We start from the raw sequence: 23,648 nt of genomic DNA on the forward strand, positions 1-23,648 counted from the left end.
GCCGGGTCCCCAAACCCTTTTTAAGACAATAACTTGCATATTAGCCTTTAAAATTAGCACTTTTGATTTAGAACGTTGGAGTCCCATAGACTTTAATAGGGTTCTAAACTTCACACAAATTTTGGGTCTGTTCGCAGGTTCTGGTGCTTGGGGGATGTTCAGCTCATCCCTATTCAGGAACTACAGTTTCCATCATGCCTAGTCATGAGTGTGAATAATTTTTCAATGCCTCATAGGACTTGTAGTTCCGCAACAGCTACAGGACCATCGTTTAGAGATCCCTGTTCCATGCCAACACCACAGCCTCCCAAGTGGTGCCTACCCCCTCCCCCACACACTCCAACACACAGCTGGTGACTGACACCTGTATATGTATATGTTTTCCTATAACAGTGTGTAGAGTGGCCTGTGACCATTCCCTCACTCGGGTTTCACTGAGTTCTGTGCTCTAGCTCTGCAGGGTATGACATCATATCCCCTGACCTCTACTGCCAAAAAATAGCCTTTTATCTGTGTTTTAGGAGGATGGAGAGGAAAGGTGGCCGCAGATAAGCAGATACAACTGATTGGGTTCATCACCGTGTATCACTTTACTGGGTGTATGTAAGGGTTTACAACCACTTTAAAGACAGGCTTCACATGTACTTTAAACCTGATTTTTTTTAACTTTAAAACACATTTGACCTTTTCCACAAATCAGACTTTTATAATAGTTGATACATACATATCTAATTTATAACTCTATTTAGAAAAATAAATATGTGCTCACTGTAAGTGAAATGTTTGTCTTCGGGTATACTGTCCATCTGCTGCACTGTATTTATTTATTGTACTTAGCTAAAAATATTTGCCTTTTTTTTCTGGAACTATAATGGCTGTCTTTTATTCCTATTAATAAGTCCCCTGTCTTATTTTATTCATGCACTGGTGTAGTGAGATGTAGCCAAATTCTAATCCGCTCTTTTGCATATAGTGAATTGAGGAGTGGTATGTTCTGATTCAAAGGAAACAATTAAGAGACTGCCTGTCCACTCTCATCTGCAGGAAGCAGATTTCTGGTTTTCTGTCTTTTAAAGTGATTGTAAACGATCACTTTGTAAAACAACTCGTTCATTTTAAAATAGAAATGAAAGGCAAAACATTTGTGTATACAGTAGATATAAAAAAGGGAAAAAAAGTTTTTTATAAAGTGATCAAATTCCCTCTGTTCTCAGCTGCATAAGAGCTGGGGGGAGGAGAACTAGCAGCACACTGAGCTTCCCAGTAAATGTCTGTGCAGCAGGAGTGTGTCAGAGCAAGTCTGAACATTGGAGGAGAGCAGGTTGAGTTCCCTGCATAGCTAGAGAACTGACCACAGTGTCCTCTCCTGCTTATTGTGGCCAGATTTTGAAAGAAGAGCAGAGGGACTGACAGGAACACCAGGGATTTCACACAAAATAAGCAATACAAAGAGAGCAGGGTACTTTTTAATACAAGTTCATGGTACATGGTACAGCAGGCACATATCAGGAATGTGAAATGTTAGGATAACAAATGCTTCCTAAACCACACAAGAAAGATGCATAAACATACCCATTTTCAGGCTGTTGTGGCCACAAGATCCTCACCTGTGATAGCCATTGCAGCTTCAGGGGAAAGAAGGGAGCACAAGCAACGAATGGGCCATTGAAACATATGGGTGATGTCACTGCTTAGGGCTGTACCAGCCATCATTGAAGGCTCTCTTTCCACCCGCCTGCAGCCACCGCTGGCTGACACAGGGGATCATATGACTTGATCGGAGCTAGAAATAGGTAAGTATATGCATCTTTTTCCGTACACAGGTTAGTATGCATAGATGTTAGGAGGGGAAAGGGGACCTATGGAGAAAGACTTATATGTGGTTATGTGGCTACAGAAAATCATGTTAAAAAGGTACTTTTTGCCACACTTCTGTATGATTGTACTTTACCTGGCATATTAGTTAATGTTATAAACCTCTAACATGAAAAATTAAGAAAGCACTTCCTTCTATAGTGTGTATCATACTTGCTTCAATCAAAAGCACAGAGCGCCACTACACTCTGATCTTTCTTCCCCTTACTATCTTCATGAGAAGGTAATACTCTGTGCCAACGCCACAGCCTCCCAAGTGATGTCCACCACCACCAACACACAGCAGGTAACTGACAACTGTATATGTTTTACAATAACAGTGTGTAAAGGGGCGTGTGATAATTCCCTCACTCAGGTTTCACTAAGTTCTGTGCTCTTGCTTAAAAAATAGCCTTTGATCTGTGTTTTAGGAAGATGGAGAGGAAAGAAGGCTGCAGATAAACAGATACAACTGATGTAAGAGGATTTGATTAATCTCTGTGTATCACCTGAGGCTAGCCACTTTACTGGGTGTATGTAACAGTTTACAACCACTTTACCGCCTCCCATCTGCCATATAGACAAATGACAGCGGGCATGATCTTCTCTTGTTCTGGGCTAATGTCATATGATGTCTTACAGTCTCCCTGCGATCGCACACCTGCTGGGGCGTGCAGCGCGGTGATCACAGGAGCTCTGTATCCCTGGGACATGGTGTGACCCCGTTCTCTTTAAAGAGTCAATGGCATGGCTCTTTACCACCTGTATGTGATTAACTGTGTCCAATCACAGCCGATCACTTGTAAACAAGGAAGTGCCGTTTATCAGCTCTCCTCGCCTCACACTGACAGAGAGTGAGGAGAGGAGAGCCGGTCAGTGGCATCTCCTAACAGGGGAAATCTGTATAGATAATCAAAGCACTGATCATCAGTGCCCTGATTATTAGTGCAGCCCCAATAGTACCCAGCAGTGATGCTAGTCTGTGCCCATCAGTGACACCAATATGTGTCCATCAATGACACCAATCTGTGCCCATCAATGAGGCCATTCTGTGCCCATCAGTGATGCAAGTCAGTGCTACCTTTCAGTGCCCATCAGTGCCTGCTCAGCAGTGCCACCTATCATTGCCCATAAGATCCGCCTATCAGTGCCCATCAGTGCTGCATATTAGTGCCTCATCATCAGTGCCACCTCATGAGTGCCCTTCAGTGCTGCCTCATCAGTGCCCATCAGTGAAGGAGAAAAATCCCTTATTTACAACATTTTCTGACAGAAACTAAGAAAACCTTTTTTTTTCTTAGCAAAAAAAAAAAATCTTGGGTGATTAAATATCACCAAAAGAAAGCTATATTTTTGGGGAAAAAAATGATAAAAAATGAATTTGGGTAGAGTGTTGCATGACCAAGTAATTGTCATTCAAAGTGTGAAAAGCTGAAAATTGGCCTGGGCAAGAAGGGGGCAAGTGGCTAAAGACAGGCTTTACATGTACTTTAAACCTGACTTCATTTTACCTTTTCTACAAATCAGACTTTTATAGTAGTTGATAAATACATATCTAATGTATTACTTTACTTACAAAAAGAAATATGTGTTTAATGTAATGAAATATTTGTCTTTGGGTATACTGTCAATCTGCTGCATTGTATTTTTTATGCACTTGGCTAAAAATAATTGTAATTTTCCTTTCTGGAACTATAATGACTATCTTTTATTCCTGTCAATAAGTCTCCTGTCTTATTTTATTCATGCACTGTTGTAGCGAGATGTAGCCAAATTCTAATCCCTATGCGCTCCTTTGCATTTAGTGAAGTGAGGAGTGGTGTGTTCTGATTCATAGGAAACAATTAAGAGTCTGCCTGTCTGCAGGAAGCAGATTTCTGGTTTTCATTTTAGTGAACGTTGCCATTAATCTGCTTGTTACCAATAAATTCAAATCTTAAAGGGACCATATTTTGTATGTTCATTGAGTACATATTTGATGTTTTTATTGCTGTGGTTATCTAAAATAATGTTTCTTTTTATTTTGACATTTTACAAGTTTGTGTCCCTGTTTTTAGCATTTTTCAATCAAATGTAAAGATATATAGCCAAGCCACAAGGGGCAGGGAAAGCTAGCTACTACAATTATTTTAGCTCCACTTTTAGATTGCATTAGTGAACTACTAGCACTCTTGTAACAACACAGGCAAATTCTCTCTATTTTTATTTGCATTAAAGTTGTTGGAAACTGTAGAGAACTTTTTATTTTTATTTTAAATGCCCCCCCCCCCCCCCCCCCCCGCAGGTTATGCCATAATGTACTAGTATACAAATTATTTTATTACATAAAACCAAACAAAAGGTAATTGAATATACAGTATAGGTCCTGCAGACCTTATTGGCAGGACGCCGGCTGGACGGAACTCTCATCCTCTCCCACAACTCCATATGGTGAAGTGTTATTCTGGGTAAAACAACTATAAAAGTCCCAGTTCATATGAAAAAAATCTTCTTCCCCAATAGGGGACTGCAGACCTGTTTTCACACCACTCCTGCAGGATCTCTACAACACTTTATTGAATAGAAATAGATTGGGCCATATACCTCAAGCATTGGCGGAGTCAAATATACCCATATGGTCATGTACAATTGTTTGTTCTTTTATCAAATGGTGCCCAACGGCTATTGTCATATATGTTAACAGTATTATTCTACAGAAACATTGTATCCACACACCCCTGAAGAAGGACATGCTTTTCCAAGCTCCGAAATGCGTAGGATGTTTTCTGTTCAAATGAATGATACGACATAGCATCAATACTGGTTGTATATATACCTGTTGGTGTACTTTTTAATATATACTGTATATTCAATTACCTTTTGTTTGGTTTTATGTAATAAAATAATTTGTATACTATTATAATTTGTACGTACCTTAAAAGTCCACCCCCAGGGGACCCCCTTTTCTTTGTTGTGATGTTTTAGGATGTGGCACAACAAATTTACGTGACCCTGTCATACCCTCTCTTTTGTTAATGTACTAGTATGCACTACATATTAGTAGAGCTGTCACCGGGCGAGCCACAATGACATAACTTTCACGCATGCGTACAAGAGTCAATATCACAGGACATCGATATCTGCAATCATGGCACACACAATGTGCCCTGAATGCAGAGTGAGCTGCACATGCGCAGTAACATCATCAGCTTGAGCCAATGTGAACATCTCCTAAATATCGCAAGTTTAACAGACATTCATGGTACTTACAGGTAAGACTTCTTATAAGCATACCTGTAGAACAAAATTAAACATAGGTGTTTACAGTGATATTAAAGCGGTAGTAAACCCGCATTTTTTTATTTTTTTTTTTTAAACTGCAAAGCAAAAGGCATAATGAGCTAGTATGCACCGCATACTAGCTCATTATGAAATACTTACCTTAGAACGAGGCCCCGACATCTCGCCCGATCCACGCCGAGGAAGCCGACATGCTCCCTCGGCGTCTCTTCCGGGTATCGCGGCTCCGGCGCTGTGAGTGGCCGGAGCCGCGATATCGTCACTCCCGCGCATGCGCGCGGGAGATTTAAATCCGGCCGGACGAGCGCTGCCGGATTTTCGCGGAGAGAACCCCCTTGTGCGCATGCGCCGCTGCAGTCAGCGGCGCATACCGAGGGGAATATCTCCTAAACCGTACAGGTTTAGGAGATATTTTTTTTACCTACAGGTAAGCCTTATTATAGGCTTTCCTGTAGGTAAAAGTTAAAAAAGTGGGTTTACTTCCACTTTAAAAGGTTCACATTCTTTAAAATTAATATAAAAAAAAATGTCATACTTACCTGCTCTGTGCAATGGTTTTGCACAGAGCTGCCTCGATCCTCCTCTTTTCGGGTCCCCCACTGGTGCCCCTGGCTATGCTCTCCCCTGCTGAGTGTCCCCATAGGAAGCTGATTCCCATGGGGACATTTGTTGGGGCTTGCTCCCGAGCCAGGCTGTTTGTGTTTATTTAGACACACAGTACAGGTCGGCCCTGTCCCCTGCTCTCTGCTCACAGCTTTTGACTGTCAACAGCAGGAGCTAGTGGCAGTTGTTCTAATCCCTCTCTAATGTTATGTCTTTAGTTTATTTAACTTTGTTTATAGATTTTATAATAATATAAAAGCTAAGGCCTCCTTCCATTGTGCTTCTGGGGATTCTACCTCAAGTAGCAATTGTTGCTTCCCTTTTTCTGTCTTTCCAGTCCTCTGTGATCTTCCTCTTCCCTGCTTTTCTGTTTCACAGTAAGGCTTGATTCACACTTACCCATTTTCTGATGCATTTTGCAGAAATGCAGGGAATTTTTTTTTAACATGGGTTCCTATGGAACATGTTCACATGAATGCATTTTTGTGCCTCTGTGTTTTTGGAAAGGGTCGGGGACTTTTTTTCATGCAAAATGCAGCGTTTTTCATGTAATATAAGTCAATGGACCCGCATCAAAAAAGCAAGTACCGCATTTCATTTTTTTCACTGTATATAGCTGGTTGCTAAGCAACCACAGTGTAAAAGAAAAAAAGAAAAAAAATGCAAAACACGGCAAATCGTGGTAAAAATGCATGTCCAAAAATGGGACAAGCACCGCAAAAAGCACTGCAAAAACACTCAAAAGCAACATGCATAGATGTGAATCGAGCCTAACTTGTTCCTAAAGCTGTTCCTACAAGGCGGATGGGGGAATCACTTTGTGTTATTGTATTCTGACAGTGGGGAGACATCTCTGCTGTCAGAATACACTGATCAGCACCGCCAGCTATAGTTGGCGGCGCTGTTCTAGAAAATAATAATATTTTTGATCATTACCCACAGCTACTGCCAAATAAATAAAACCCTTCATACTCCCACCAACCACACTCTACTGCTCTCCTTTACCTAAGTACAGATGGCTGCTGACCTCCCCTCTGTTTTCCACCACTGCTGAGTAGGGATAAGCCGAACACCCATACCCCCCCCCCCCGGTTCGGTTCGCAGCAGAACATGCAAAAAATTAGTTTGAACAAGCGAACACCGTTAAAGTCTATGGGACACGACCATGAAAAATCAAAAGTGCTAATTGTATAGGCTTATATGCATGGTATTGTCATAAAAAGGGTTTGGGGACCTGAGTCCTGCTCCAAGGGACAGGTATCAATGCAAAAAAAAGTTTTAAAAATTGCCGTTTTTTTGGGAGCAGTGATTTTAATAATACTTAAAGTGAAACAATAAAATTTTAATATTCCTTTAAATTTCATGCCTGGGGGGTGTCTATAGTATGCCTGTAAAGTGGTGCATGTTTCCCGTGTTTAGAATAGTCCGAGAATAAAATTAAATTTCTAAAGGAAAAAAAGTAATTTAAAAGTACTCGCAGCTATAATGAATTGTCTGTCCGGGCAATACAAATAAAAGTTCATTGATAAAAACAGCATGGGAGTCCCCCACAGGAGGACCCCGAATTAAAATTTTAAAAAAATGCATGGGGGTCCCCCTAAATTCCATACCAGGCCCTTCAGGTCTGGTATGGATATTAAGGGGAACCCCGTGCCAAAATGTAAAAAAAAAAAACATTCCAGTCCCTTATCTGAACATGCAACCTGGCAGGCCAAAGGAAAAGAGGGGGGGGGGGGGACAAGAGAGCGCCATCCCTCTCCTGAACTATACCAGGCCACATGTCCTCAACATTGGAAAAGTGCTTTGGGGTAGCCCCCAAAGCACCTCTTCCCCATGTTGATGGGGAGAAGGGCCTCATTCCCACAACCCTTGCCCGGTGGTTGTGGGGGTCTGTGGGCGGGGGGGCTTATCGGAATCTGGAAGCTCCCATTAACAAGGGGACCCCCATATCCCTCCCCCCGTGTGAAATGGTAACGGGGTACATTACCATTTCACAAAGAATGTGTGAAAATGGTAAAAAAAGAGAATACACGCCTTGGGACAAGTCCTTTATTGAAAAAATAAAAAAATAAAACTGTCCCACAAAGTCTTCCTCTTCTTCTTCTTTTCTCGCTCCGATGGACCGAAAAAAAAAAGACACACGCCACCTACGATCTGCTTCCATGGGAGACACCTGCCGTAATGATGGGCCTCTCAGGTGACAGCTCTTTTATAACTGAGGGCAGGCCACACGTTGACATTGCCAGGTGACCCACCCCCTCTGACGCTACAGGAAAGTCATAGGGAGATCCCTGTGCATCAGAGGGGGCGGGGTCACCCGGTGACGTCAGCATGTGGCCCTTGCCCTCAGTTATAAGAGAGCTGTCACCTAAGAGGCCAGTCATCACACCAAGTGCCTCAAATGGAGGCAGATCATAGGCGGCCTGTTCCTTTTTTTTCGGTCCGTCGGAGTGAGAGAAGAAGAAGAAGAAGACTTTTTATTTTTTTAATAAAGGACTTGTCCCAAGGCGTGTATTGTCTTTTTTACCATTTTCACAAATTTTTGGTGAAATGGTAGGGGTTTTACACAGGGGGGCCGGGATCTGGGGGTCCCCTTGTTAAAGGGGGCTTCCAGATTCCGATAAGACCCCGCCTGCAGACCCCCATAACCACAGGTTGTGGGAATGAGGCCCTTCTTCCCATCAACATGGGAATAAGGTGCTTTGGGGGGCTACCCCAAAGCACCCTACCCACGTTGAGGTCATGTGGTCTGGTAGGGGGGACCTCTCTCATCCCCCTCTCTTTTCCTACGGCCTGCCAGATTGTGTGCTTGGATAAGGGTCTGGTATGGATTTTTAGGGGGACCCCACGCCATTTAAAAAAAAAATGGCATGGGGTTCCCCTTAATATCCATACCAGACCTAAAGGGCCTGGTATGGAATTTGGGGGATCCCCCCTTTTTTCTTTTTTTAAATTTTGGTTCGAGGATTCCCTGTGGGGGAATCCTATGCCGTTTTTATCAATGAACTTTTGTGTGTATTGCCGGGACCGAAAATTCATTATAAGAATACTTTTAAATAACATTTCTAAAGGAAAAAAAAAGTAATTTTGCTCCCAGACTATTATAAACACGGGAAACATGCGGCACTTTACAGGCATACTATAGACACCCCCCAGGTACGAAATTTAAAGGAATATTACACTTTTATTGTTTCACTTTAAGCATTATTAAAATCACTGCTCCCGAAAAAACTGCAATTTTTTAAAAAATGTTTTGCATTTATACATGGCCCCTGGGGCAGGACCCAGGTCCTCAAACATTTTTTATGACAATACCATGCATATAAGCTTTTAAAATGATCGCTTTTGATTTCTCCCATAGACTTTTAAAGGGTGTTTCGCGGCTTTCGAACTTGCCGCGAACACCCCAAATTGTTCTCTATTCGGCGAACAGGTGACAACCAATGTTCGAGTCGAAGTTACGTTCGTCTCGAACATCGGACTCATCCCTACTGCTGGGATCTACCCAGGCATGGCAATCTTGGTTGCCACTGCTAGAGGCCCACCAGCATCACCTTCTGCCCAACTCCCCTGCATCCCTGCATATACTGTCTGGGCTGCTGCTTAATGACTGTAACCATCTGCCTGGTCTAGTAACTGATATCCCAGGGTAAAATGGAGCAGTGTGGCCAACATTAGCTACAGGAGTGTGCTTAAGGAGGAGCTGCAATGCCAGGTACACAAGACTTCTGCAAAGCTCCCAACTGTCCCTGATTTCGAGGGGCTCTCCCTCATTCGGAACAAAGTCCACTTTTGGCTGATGTCACTCAGCTGGTCCAGATGAGGCGCTGGATTGATCCCAACTTTACAGTTGGGATCCACCTAGGAGCCTGGACCAGCAGCTGTCTCAGCCCCTCATCGATAGTCACTGATCTCTGCTCAGAATGGAGGCGAGAACTAAGCAATCAGCTGTGCTTGATTGCTCAGTTCTCAGTGTAGAGGCAATGGGGGACAGATGCAGTATCGGATCAATGCTTCATGAAGGTACTGAACCAGGGTGCGGGTCTTAGCAAAGAGAGACAAGCCAGATACTCCCACCACACTCTGGAGGTTGCCACAGGTCAGCATGACCCTCTTACTGATGCCACAACAGCAACCTACTTTACACCACACTAGACCTCATTTACCTCATTTCCAAATGATCTCTCCTTCTTGTCTGAAACATGTACTTTTTACCTCTCCTTTTCACGGTTGCAGCCTCTTGCCTCAAACTCTATTTTTTTCACTCCTCTTCTCCACCCCACAATCAGTACATATCACCCTTACTTCTGCCCTCTCCCTATTACTGCACTCATCACCTCTTTCTAATTCTAATTCCAATGCTAATAAAACTCCCGGGATGCTAAGACATACTGTATCCCCTCATATAAATCATATTCACATAATACTTCCCTTAATCTTCTGCTTCTCGTAACCTTTGGCGATATATTCTCAAACCCTGGACCTCCCTTATTTAACTGTATTCAACATCAGTGTCAGGACCTGGAACCACAGCTGTGCTGGGCAATGAATCTTCTCACTGAGCTATCTGAGATGCTGGACAGTGTCTTGTCAGATCCTTTAGACAACTCTGCCTTGTACCTTGATTTCAGCTGTACCTTGAACTCTTTGCTCCTCCCACAAACTTCCTGATATAAGCCATGTCTCTGCACTTCCTCCTTGCCAGAATATTGTGCTATCTCCAGCCTATATCTTGATCTTCCCTGCTGCCCTTCATATTTGCTACTGCTCGTTATCAACCCTTGGCCCTGTTTCTCGACTATGCTTCTGCCTGATCCCAACCTACAGCTACCCGTTACCAACCCCTGCTTGCTCACCACCTGGTGGGGCTGGAGGAAACTTTATGGGCATAGAGTTTTCCCACCACAATAATATTCAAGCCAGAAATACATCTGCTCCTATTGATTTGGAGACGGTTGATGGTTCACCCTTATCCTCAAGACCTGTTACCCATAAAACAGTTCCTCTGGTAACCCAGTTTGAGGCTGACCATTGTGAGACCTTCAGCTTTCAGTTGATTACATCACCCAAATTTCCCATCACTTTGGGCATTCCTTGGTTCTCCACTCACTATCCCTCTATCAATTGGGGACCACGGACCATAGATTTCACATCCTCCCACTGCAAGGAACATTGTTGGGAAACCAAACAAGTTCTCCGCTGGTCAAGGAATTGCAAGTTGGTGTGGTAACGACCCAGTCATATGACAACTTGCCTCCACAATACCATGTGTTCCAGGATGTCTGTTATAAGAAAAATGCAGATCAATTACCTCCTCACCGCCCACACGATTGCCCCATTAAGCTGCTCCCAGGGGCCAAAATACCTTTCAGACACCTTTTTAATCTAAATTAAAAGTGCTCAGGGAGTGGCTTGATAAAAATTTAGAGAAGGGTTTTATTAGACACTCAACATCTCCTGCAGGAGCAACCCTATTGTTTGTTGAAAAGAAAGACTCCACCTTGCATCCATGCATTGATTACAGGCACATGATTAAAGCGGGAGTCCGCCATTTTTTTTTTTTTAAAAGCCAGCAGCTACAAATACTGCAGCTGCTGACTTTTAAAATAATGACACTTACCCGCCCAGCGCGCCCGCGATGTCGGCACCCGAAGCCGATCTCTCGATCGTCTCTCGGGTGCTGCCGCCGCCATCTTGGGTATGGGAATCAGGAAGTGGAGCCTTGCGGCTTCATTTCCCGGTTCCCTACTGCGCATGCGTGAGTCGCGCTGCACAATAAGGATGGTCCCCGCTGTCTCTGGGATCCGTGTGTTTCCCAGCAGACAGCGGGGGACCTTCGGAAAGGGGCGTCGATTCTGCGGAAAGGGGTGTACCTTCTGCAGATATCTTTGCCGGAAGTGGGTGCAGATACCTGTACTGTACGGGTATCTGCACCCACTTCTGTAAGGGTTCCAATGAGTGGAAGCTCCGCTTTAAGGTCACTATTAAAAACCGTTATCCACTCCCCTTGATCTCGGAAATATTGGAAAGACTTTGTTCTGTTAAAGTGTTTACAAAACTTGACCTACGGGGGGCATATAACTTGGTCCGTATTCATCCCGGAGACGAATGAAAAACTGCGTTAGAACCAGATATGGATATTTTTAGTCCTTTGTCATGCCTTTTGGTCTCTGCAATGCCCCTGCGACACTTCATAAATAATGTTTTTTGAGATCTGTTGGACCAATTTGTCATTGCTTATCTGGATGACATCCTTATCTTTTCCGATATCCTGGAAGAGCACTGCAAGCATGTTTGCACTGTCTTTTAAAGATTAAGCCAGAATTTTTTTTCATCAAACTGGAGAAATGTGAGTTTGAACAAGCCCAGATCCAGTTCTTAGGGTATATTATTTCTTCAGATGGAGTGAGCATTGATCCCAAGAAGATTAAAGCAGTGGTAGATTGGCCTGCCCCTGGAAACATTAAGGAAATCCAATGATTTGTTGGGTTTGCCAACTTTTACAGAAAATCCATAAGGACCTTCTCTAGGTGATAACTCCAATTACCCAGCTAACAAAGAAATGGATGCCCTTTGTGTGATCATCTGAGGCACAGGCTGCTTTTGGAAAGTTAAAAACTCTTTTTACTTCTTCACCAGTATTGGTACATCCCAATCCTGAATTACCTTTTAAAGTAGAAGTGGATGCTTCAGACTGCCGTTGGAGCTATCCTCTCTCAATGACGTGGTGAAAAGATGCAGCTTCATCCTTGCGCTTACTTCTCTCGTTTAATGTCTTCAGCCGAAAGAAATTATGACATTGGGAATAAGGAGTTACTGGCAATTAAGGAAGAATTTTCTAAATGGAGGCATTTGCTGGAAGGCGCTAAGCATCTTGTAATCGTTCTCGCAGATAATAAGAATCTGGAATTCATTTGTTCTGCCAAGAGATTGTCTTCTAGACAAGCACGTTGGTCATTGTTCTTTTCCAGGTTAATTTTTTCTCATATCGACCTGGGTCAAGGAATGGTAAGGCTGATGCCTTATCACAAATATTGCCTGGGCCTCTCCAGGAAAACAAAGTCCTGCCTCAAAAGAACTTTCTAGGTGCCACAAGTTCTAAAGCATTCTTGAGTCTCCTCAAGGAAGGGTACGAGAATGATCCACTCCTCAAAATTCCTCCTATGGACATCATCCCTGAGTATAAAAACAGCTTCTGGACTCAAGCACATCGCCTCTATGTACCTGAAGTTGCTCGGGTTGAAGTCCTCAAGTTGGTTCTTGACTCCAAACTTGCTGGACATTTTGGAGTTTCTAAGATGGAGGAACTTGTATCCCGTTCCTTTTGGTGCCCTGAGTACAAAAGAGATGTCAAAGGTTATGTAACTTTGTGCCTGGTCTGTGCTTGTAATAAGACACCCCAAGCTTCTCCTTTGGGGTTGCTCCAGCCACTCCCTGTCTCATCAAGACCATGGGGATCAATTTCTTTGGACTTTGTGGTCGATTTACCACCCTCTAAAGAAATGACCAATATCTTGGTTGTTATTGACCATTTCACTAAGATGGCTCACTTTATACTGGTCAAGGGGGTACCCTCTGCAGAACAACAGCAGAGCTGATGGTTTGAGAAGTCTTTAGACTTCATGGAATTCCAGAAGATGTAATTTCTGACAGAGAAGTACAGTTCACTTCAAAATTTAGGAAAATCTTTTGCTCAGCTCTAGGAGTAGCAATTAATCTATCCTCTGCTTTTCATCCTCAGTCTAATGATCAGACTGAGAGGACCAATCAACGTTAGAGCAGTACCTTTGATGTTTTGTTTTGTTAGTTATCTTCAGGATTACTGGGTGGACTATCTTCCTACAGCGGAGTTTGCTTATAACAATTCTAAACATAGCTCCACCTCTCAGACCTCCTTTCCTAAATACCGGGCATCATCCAGCTTTTATCCCTGATCTCCCTATCGCAACTAGAATTCCTGCTGTTAACAACAGATTAACTGCTTTACAGGAGATCCGGGAGAAATTGATCAAGACTTTGGGGGAATCTCAGGAAGGTTACAAGAAGGCTGCAGATAGACATCGCAGAGCACTTCCTACCTTTCATGTGGGTGATCAAGTTTGATTATCTACTAAAAATCTGAAGGTTCATGTTCCATCTGCAAAGTTGGGAAAAAAGTTTGTGGGACCTTTACAGATCTTGTCCCAGATGATTCTAAGATGGATGCTATCACTCAAGGAGAGGAACCCCGGGAAGAGTGTGTTACACACATTCAACATCTACCCACTGGGAATCAACCCCCAAGGACCCCTAAAAAACCGTTTAACAAAATAGGGAAAAAGGGGAAGAATGTGACACATCAGCCACCTAGGAGGCCATCAGGAACAGCGAGAATTGGGCAACCTATTGCGAACCCCGGCTGGAATCAACCGTACCCACAGGGGAATTGGACCAGTAATGATCGGGGTTATGGCCCACAATATGAGTACACACAGTCACCTTACCCTAGGAGGAATCCCCCTTTTAATAGGGGTCCTCCCAGGGGGAATTATGACAATTATGGGCACAATGTATCAAACTATCAGGGCCCAACGTATGACAATAGGTCCCAGCCCAATAGGGAAGATGATATGTTGGATTACGATTATAATGTAGATACACATAACCGTTTCTTTCCACTAAAGGATAGAGTAGGCCCCCCCCAGTTGGGGTTATAACGATTCTGAACGGGATGGCCGAATTAGGGAACCACTTGGGAACACCAATGGGAGGTCTAATGTCTGGGACCAGACACAACAAAATTGGGGTTTTCCCAGGGGTGCCCAAGGAGTGAAAAGACCCGTAGAAAGCAAAGAGGAATTAGAGGGGGGAGGAGAGTACAATCAAAAAAGGTTAAAGAGGTAAAGGGGGAGGGAATTTTCAATCTCAGTTCCCAGACCCTCACTAAATCAGAAACGATTTTACTCAATAATGGTCTGAAATTTGCCCCACCTAAGAAACTTGATAAGTTTCAGACTTATATGGACGTGCATAAATTCGTCCGTAGGGTCAACATAAAGAGGCATTTTGCAACTCAGCCCACTAAACAATGTGACATAGCATCCCAAGAGATAATGCACTCTGGACTATCAAATGCTTCAACTTTTAATCCCCCTGGAACAATAGCCCCCTCGTTAAAAGTCTTTAAAGACGTTGTATTGAGAGATTTAGAACAGATTAAAGTTGCTAAATGCAGAATGAATAAAAATATGGAGGAAGGTCTGGATTCACTATGCAATAATAAAAATTTAGTCATACGCCCGGCGGACAAGGGTGGTGGCATAGTGATCCTGGACCGCCAGGATTATATTAGAGAGATGCATAACATAGTGGATGACACTGATACATATGTCATATTGCCAGGAGACCCTACTACTCAGTATAAAAGGGCCTTACAGTCTCTGGTTGATATAGGGTTTCAGTCTAAGATACTGAATGAAAAAGAGAAAATATTTCTTGTCCCTAAGGCACCAAGGACTCCGGTGTTGTATTACTTGCCAAAGATTCACAAGAGTCTTATTTCCCCCCCGGGACATCCGATAGTGAGTGGGATTGACTCTGTTACGTCCCGGGTGGGGAAATATATCGATTTTTTTCTTCAGCCGTTAGTTCAGGAAATGCCCTCTTATCTGAAAGATAGGAGGCATGTGATTAATTTGCTTTCTGAGCTGAGACCTAGTGAACAGACTCTATTAGTGACAGCTGATGTGACATCTCTGTACACGATTATACCACACGAATTGGGTGTTGCGGCTGTGACACACTATTTGAATACCATGTCCACCTTGCCAGTACAACAACAACAGTTTGTTATCAATTTACTCGAGTTTGCTGCAAGCCATAATTATTTTTGGTTTGAACAGAAATACTATAAACAGGTTCGGGGAGTAGCAATGGGGGCCAAGTACGCCCCAAGCTTGGCGAGCCTGTTTATGGCGAGGTGGGAGGAGGACGTCATCTATAAAAACCGTAGCCCATTTTTGACATTTTGGGCGAGGTATATAGATGACGTCCTCCTCTTGTGGGAGGGGACCAGGTCCCAGCTTGATGAATTCTTTTTGAATATTAATCGTAATGATAGGGGCATAAGGTTTTCAGTGGAAGCCAGCTTGGACAGTATCAACTTTTTGGATTTGACAATTAGTAAATCAGAAGGGGGATTTAAAACCATGTCTTACTTCAAGAAAACAGACAGGAATTCCTTCATACCCATAGGCAGCTGCCATCATGATTCATGGCTAAAATCGATCCCCAAAAGTCAATTTATAAGAATGAGGAGGAATTGTTCTGATATTGGGGATTTTAGACTGCAGGCCAACATCCTGAAAGGGAGATTAGGAAATAAGGGGTATGATGTCGAGTCCATGGATGCAACTATAGAACAAATAGCTGAGGTTGATAGAACCTCCCTGTTGAAGGCTGGTCCAGGTAAGGAAAGGAAAAAGTCTATCATTCCTTTCGTTACAACCTTTTCTACCCAACATTATTTGGTCAGAAAGATGCTACGAAAACATTGGTATCTTCTATCAAATGACAGAATTATCCGTACTTTTCTCCCAGCAAATCCCAAAATCATTTTTAGAGGGGTCCCTTCTTTGAGACATAGGTTGGCCCCTAATGTAATAGACCCCCCTACTAAGAAAGTTTCTTTCTTTCAACAATTAACTGGATACCATCAGTGCCGACGGTGCCAGATTTGTACACTAAATAAGAGTAAAAAGAAGAAAACTGAATCATTTGTTGCTACTAGCACACAAAAGGAACATAAAATCGATTCTTTTATAACATGTAGCTCTAAGGGTGTAGTATACCTCCTGCAATGTCCATGCGGGCTCCAGTACATAGGGAGAACCAAGCGAGCCATGCAGGTTCGCTTGGGGGAACATATCACAAACATTAAGAATGGATATAAATTCCATTCAGTGTCCAAGCATTATGATTTGCACCATAGTCGTAATCCAGCAAATACACTATTTTTAGGTATAGACAAGTATAATGCACATTGGAGAGGTAGTTCCTTGGTGCGCAACTTGTCTAGATTGGAAATGATGTGGGTACACAAAATACAATGTTACACACCGTATGGCCTTAATGTAGACGTTGACGTGAATGCTTTCATTGATAACAGTTAGAATCCCTCCTTTTGTGAACTATTTTCGAGTTCCTGGTCTGGATCCATCAATTAATTTTGAAGTTATTCTGTTAAGCGATTTTATTTATAATACACTCTTTAATAACATAAGTGTCGTTAAGACATATGGTTTATAAGGTGATAGTCGCTGTTTCCATTTAACTCATGTTGCCTTTAGGGAGGAGGTGGTATGGGAGATTTTTACAACTTTTGGAATCAGTGCATTTAGATATGCACGTCTCTTGGGATATAGGATATTGATCCCGGGGTGTGGTTAGACCCATCGGAGGGACCTCGGTACGATATTTGAGATGGGTCCGGTCATCCCTGTGTTTATTTACTAAGGGGGAGTAATGGTTAAACGTAAAAATACTATTCCTCCCTCTAGGATGAGGTTAAGTAATATTAACATCCGTATGGATGTAGTAATACACTTTGTCTATATGGGTAAGTAAAAGCCCTGCCTTTTTGGCAATTACGGTAGTGGCAATTGGGGGGGTGTTCTGATCCCCTTTATTTTATTTTTGGGGGGTATAAATGAACTTATTCAATATACAGTTTAAGACAAGAATTTATCTTTATCTTTATTTATTTTTTAATAGCTCCCGATAGTGGTATATTTTTTGACTATACCCTAGGAGTAGGAATGTTTTTTAATATGGGTTGTAGATTTTTATTGATTTTATTGGTTGTATGGACTGGTGTAACAATCTAATTACTGGTTCTTGATGCATACCCCTTATTCAGTTAGGAAGCATGTGACTGTTAAATAGCTTGCGCATAAGGAGTTTGCGCGTTCGGATACAGACGCCTTTGTTGACCAATTAAATAAATAAACAAATTGGTTTCTTAGGTATATTGTTCCAATGTAGGTGTAAACTTGCTATTTTCATTTGGGAAATGGTTTCCTTTTCCCTTTGGAACAGGCGACGATCTAGTATGGGCAGATGGTTAAACATTGCCCTATCCTAAGATGGCGAATTGGGAACTGTGACCAGGAGCTCGGAAATGGGCGGTTACAATCACCAGTGAGTATTTTTATGGCGGTGGGTCAGCACGCCGCTCGTACCCCAGGAAGAAGTCACTTTTGACGAAACGACGTAGGGTGAGCGGCGTGCTGACGTCACCGCATTTCCACGTTAACCAGGAAGGGCGGGCAGTGCAAACAAGAGAGAGCCGGCCGGCTCGTGTTTTTTATACGCTATACGCTTATACTCTGCTGGGAATTCGTGAGTTGTTACTTTACTTTTTATATTTTAATAAATCTTTACGGAATTATGCTATGGGAGCTTCTCTTCTTCTTTTTTTGCCCTACTAAATGATTGTGGTGGAACGAGATATATCTTAAAGAGGGAGCAGATAGATTGGTGTTACCAACAGAGCCCAGTGAGGGGACCAGGAATGTATCATTTTACAAGCCCGTATGATCTCCTTAAAAAAGAGATCTTGACAGCTGGTAAGCCTCCTCTAATTTGGTGGTGGATAATCTCCTTCTCCTCTGGGTGCACCTGCTACGTGTGTGAAAGGGTGGTTTTGAAAGTCACCGAAAACGGATTAAGATTCAGCATCCTATCCATCTTTCCTTTTCTTTGGACTGCTTATATGCCTGGAAATCATTACTTTGGCACTATTTTGCATGGTTTTGGGATTTTTGCAAATCAGATAGATTATGTCACTTTATAATTTTGTTTTATAAGTTTTAGCGCAGCTATATTTTTTTTATTTTTTTTTATTTTTTTTTTATTCTTGTCCCAGATCAGCCCAGTCACCTTTTGCCTAAAACTTCCAGTCAGTATGAAGATTCACCTTGCGTTTCACATAACGCTACTCAAACCATTTCACAAAAAATGTATTCTTCCACCCCCTCCACCTGTTGAGCTACAGGGTGGAGAAGAATATGTGGTGGAGAAAATTCTTGATTCCAGGATCAATAGGAACAAATGACACTATCTGGTTCAATGGGAAGGATATGGGCCAGAGGAAAATTCTTGGGAGCCTGAGCAGAATGTTCATGCTCTTAGATTAAAAAGAGAATTCCACCAGTGGTTCCCTCACAAACCAGACCTAAGACGTCCAGTGGACATCCTGGGATGAGGGGAGTACTGTCAGGACCTGGACTTGAACCTTGGAACCTCAGCTGTGTTTGGCAATGAATCTTCTCGCTTAGCTATCTAAAATGCTGGACAGTGGCTTGTCAGATCCTTTAGACAACCCTGCCTTGTACCTTGATTTCATCTGAACCTTGAACTCTTTGCTCCTCCAATGAACTTCCTGATGTAAGCCATGTCTCTGCACTTCCTCCTTGCCAGAATATTGTGCTATCTCCAGCCTGTATCTCCATCCTGTCTTCTCTGCCGCCACTCATATTTGCTATTCGTTATTGACCCTTGGCTTGTTCCTCGACTGCGCTTCTACCTGATCCCAACCTACAGCTACTCATTACCGACCTTTTTTTGCCTTGTTTACTGACCACAATTCTGTTTGATCCTTACCTGCTCTACCGCTACTCCTGGTGGGGCGATCCTGAGGACCACAACCTGGTACTAACACGCAGCAAAATCCATCTCCACCATCAGGAGCTCTGGGTGTGACGAACGCGGGTGTCAGATCCCTGCCCTCCTCACTAACTGGCAACAAAGGACTGGCCAACCTCACACCCCGCTGTCACTTGCGTAACAATGCCACACTCAGCTGTACCCAGCACAAAGATTTTCCAGCTTGCGGGACCACAATCTAGGTGCTAGCAGCCTGAGAGCGATTGTCACTGGGCTAATTACACAATTAACCCGTTAACTGCCACCACCCCCGTTTAAAAGACAGAGCCGGGGGGACTCGTAATTTAAGCAATACCAATTATAAGTTTAGAATAAGCGCCTGCAACACACACTGTCACCACAGACAGGTCTGCTCAGTGCCTTACTCTACCACAGTAGCGCCCTTTTAAGAGACAGGTTCGTTTATAGTTTGCATCAAGAGCTTTAAAGACAAGGTTAACACTTTTCAACATAAGGGTTTATTATGAAAAGGTCAAGGTTGGTGTGAATAAAACATTTACAGAAAAAGGATGTTTCAAAAAATAAAGACAATATACAGCCACAAAGAAATAAGGTAGAATTGAGAAGGAAGAATACTTGCAATTAATGTCCGAGAGTTGATCAGAGTTCAATTGATGAGCAAAGGTAATCAGTTCTCAAACTTGGCAGATGTTCTTTCTTGGATGGTAAAAGGAGAACTGACCATTGCCTTGGCCTCTCCTCTTTTCTGTCAAATCAAAAGGGGTGTTGACAGCGACCAGTGACCAATCGTCTGGTCATCTTGTTTAGGGGTTGGTTGCTGGGAGGTGTCTACACTCATGACCCTGTCCCAGGTACACTTTATGATACATATTCATATCTCTGCCTCTCTATTGTTTATAGACTGCAGATATCCATTTTAGTGATCAGCATGATATTTGCTTCAAAACAAGTCCACACATGACAGGTTTCCCATTTCAGGGTTACCTAGGAAGAATAAGGGGTCCCAGTGGCTTCCCATATGACCTGACATAGGGGTGTTTGGACTTGAAGTGTTAGAAATTATCCGAGGAAACCAAATATATCCATATTATGGCTGTGCTATGATGGCTTTGAAAGTTATAAAAAATGTTGAATTTTCCAAACTTTACTAATCTTTCTGCAGTCTGTGGTTGGAAGTATTTACGACGGGTATCTGTTTGTTCTCTGAATGGAGAAAGTGACAGTTTTACGACAGGCCGGAATATCTTGCCAGGCAACATGAGCTTTGTGTATTGACCTAGCCTTGTTCTGCTTCCTTTGCTGAGATAACCTTTATTTCCTTTAGAAGATGTTAAAAGCTTTGGAATTCCTAAGACAAGGGAGGAGGGAGTTCAGATTCTTCTGTAAGTTTACAAGGTAGCCAAGCTGTCATGGCTGCGTTCCAAACAACATGGCGACTAGTTACAATATATCCTGGCTCAGACGTGATATCGTTACACTGGGGAACACCGGTTAGTACTTAGACTCAGGTGAGCCTGTTTCATCTGCCAGGGTGACTGCCTGTGTATCTATCCTGTTGGCCAGTGTTAGTCCTGCAACTGCTATAGTAATTGGTCTTCAAGCCTGACCCCTGATTGTGACAACCAGGCCACATCCTCTGGCAGTAGCCATAATCTTTGCAATTTAGTCTCCATTACTCGTTTTCCCAAAACCAGCCTCCCCTTCTTCTGTGCCCTCTAGAACGCCCACTTTGTCTGCAACAAACTCACCACTGTTCATGACTAGGGATGAGCTTCGTGTTCGAGTCGAACGTACGTTCGACTCGAACATTGGCTGTTCGGGCGTTCGGCGAATTCCGAACGTTTTGGCCGTTCGCGTCAAAATTCGAGTGACGCGCGCGCGGACCACAATGCACTGCGTTGGCGCAGTGCATTGCTGTCCGATGATTGGCCAAGCATGCACTGTGACCCCGCATGCTTGGCCAATCGCAGCGCCGGCAGCGAGGAGAGCCATGATTGGCCACAGGCATCCTGCCTGTGGCCAATCATAGCTCAGACTGTGTAGTGCACGCCCCACACTATAAAAGGCCGCCTTTAAGGCGGCCTCCTGTAGTGTGTTACTTTGCATCTGAAGCAGTGGGTGTTCTGTGTACCTTCAACACAGTACACACCAATCGTTTTTGGCTGATTTCCTATCTTGCTGCTGTGTAGTGGTTGTTGTCTGTGCCCTGACTGCAGTATACACCACTATATTCACCTCACCTATATAGCTAGTGATCTAGCTTTAACCACTTAACAACTGCCCATTGCCGATTAACGGCTTCAGGGCGGTTGTTTAACTCAGAGAGGCCGTTAATTAACGGCCTCCCAGAATTCTGCTCTCGCGTGCCCCGAGGTGTGCGCACTCGAGAGCATCCGTGACCGCCGGGTCCATAGGACCCGGCGTATCACGGTAAACGGCCGCTCATAGCGGCCGTTTACCACGTGATTGCTCCGTCAAATGACGGAGTGATCACTTGGAAACAAACCGGCGTCATGTTATGACGCCTGTTCCTCCCTCCCCTTTCTGTACCGATCGGTACAGCGGAGGGGAAAGAGATCGGTGTCAGTAGCGATGTGGGCTGCATCTGCAGTGCCCACATCGCTGCTCACCGAATTTAACCCCTCAATTCCCTGCCAATACTCTGCAATACCAGTGCATACTCTGCAGTACCCTGCCATTACTCTGCAGTACCCCGCCATTACTCTGCAGTACCCCGCCATTACTCTGCAGTGCAGTACCCCGCCATTACTCTGCAGTGCAGTACCCTGCCATTACTCTGCAGTACCCCGCCATTACTCTGCAGTACCCCGCCATTACTCTGCAGTGCAGTACCCCGCCATTACTCTGCAGTGCAGTACCCTGCCATTACTCTGCAGTGCAGTACCCTGCCATTACTCTGCAGTGCAGTACCCTGCCATTACTCTGCAGTACCCTGCCATTACTCTTCAGTACCCCCCATTACTCTGCAGTAACCCCCATTACTCTACAGTACCCCCCAATACTCTGCAGTACCCTGCCATTACTCTGCAGTACCCCGCCATTACTCTGCAGTACCCCCCATTACTCTGCAGTAACCCCCATTACTCTGCAGTACCCCCCAATACTCTGCAGTACCCGCCATTACTCTGCAGTACCCCCAATACTCTGCAGTACCCTGCTATTACTCTGTAGTACCCCGCCAATACCCCGCCAATACTCTGTAATACCCTACCATAAATTGCCATACCCAGCCATACTCAGAGATACCCAGCCATACTCGGTGATACCCTGAAGTACCCAGCCATAGACGCCCCCCACCCCTCATCGCCCTCTGGTGCTTCTACCAACTCGCCAGTACGATCAAAGCCAGAATCTTTTTTTTTATTTTTTATTTCAGGCTTCCCAGCCTAGAGGTGAGATGTGGGGTCATATTGACCCCCCAGATTTCACTGTAAAGAGGACCTGTCATCCCATATTCCTATTACAAGGGATGTTTACATTTCTTGTAATAGGAATAAAAGTGATCAAAAATATATTTTTGGGAAAAAAAATGTCAAACTAAAATAAAGTAAAATGAACAATAAAAAAATAAAATAAAAATTAAAGCGCCCATGTCCCCATGTGCTCGCATGTGCCACACATGTGAGGTATCGCCGAGAATGTTAGAGCGAGAGCAATAATTCTAGTCCTAGACCTCCTCTGCAACTCAAAACATGTAACCAGTAAAAAAATATTTAAAGCGTCGCCTATGGCCTATGGGGATTTTTTAAGTAGCGACGTTTGGCGCCATTCCACGGGCATGTGCAATTTTGAAGAGTGACATGTTTGATATCTATTTACTCAGCATAACTTCATCTTTCACTTTATGCAAACATTGGGCTAACAAGTGGTTAATAATAGAGCTTGCAGTCAGTAGTGTTAGGAGATAGTGCGTGCTGTCTGCGTGCTCTGTACCCAGTACATACCGCTATAATATAGGGCAGGCCCCTACTTTCAAACATCCAACTTACAAACATCTCCTACTTGCAAACGCAAGGAGACAGCAGCAAGTGAGATGAAAAAAGATGGACGACAAAACAAAATTATACAGGGGTGATAACCCTTCCCTATGTTTTCCAAAAAGCTTAAAGATATTTTTTTTGACTGGAGCTACACTTTAAAAATGTACCGGTTGAAAATGACAAACAGATTCAACTTAACACAACAAACCTACACAGTCCCTGTCTTGTTTGCACCGCCTGTATACT

Source organism: Lithobates pipiens, unplaced genomic scaffold (assembly GCF_037356315.1).
Source record: "Lithobates pipiens isolate NorthernLeopardFrog02 unplaced genomic scaffold, aLitPip1_a1.2 Scaffold_8, whole genome shotgun sequence".
NCBI lineage: Eukaryota > Metazoa > Chordata > Amphibia > Anura > Ranidae > Lithobates > Lithobates pipiens.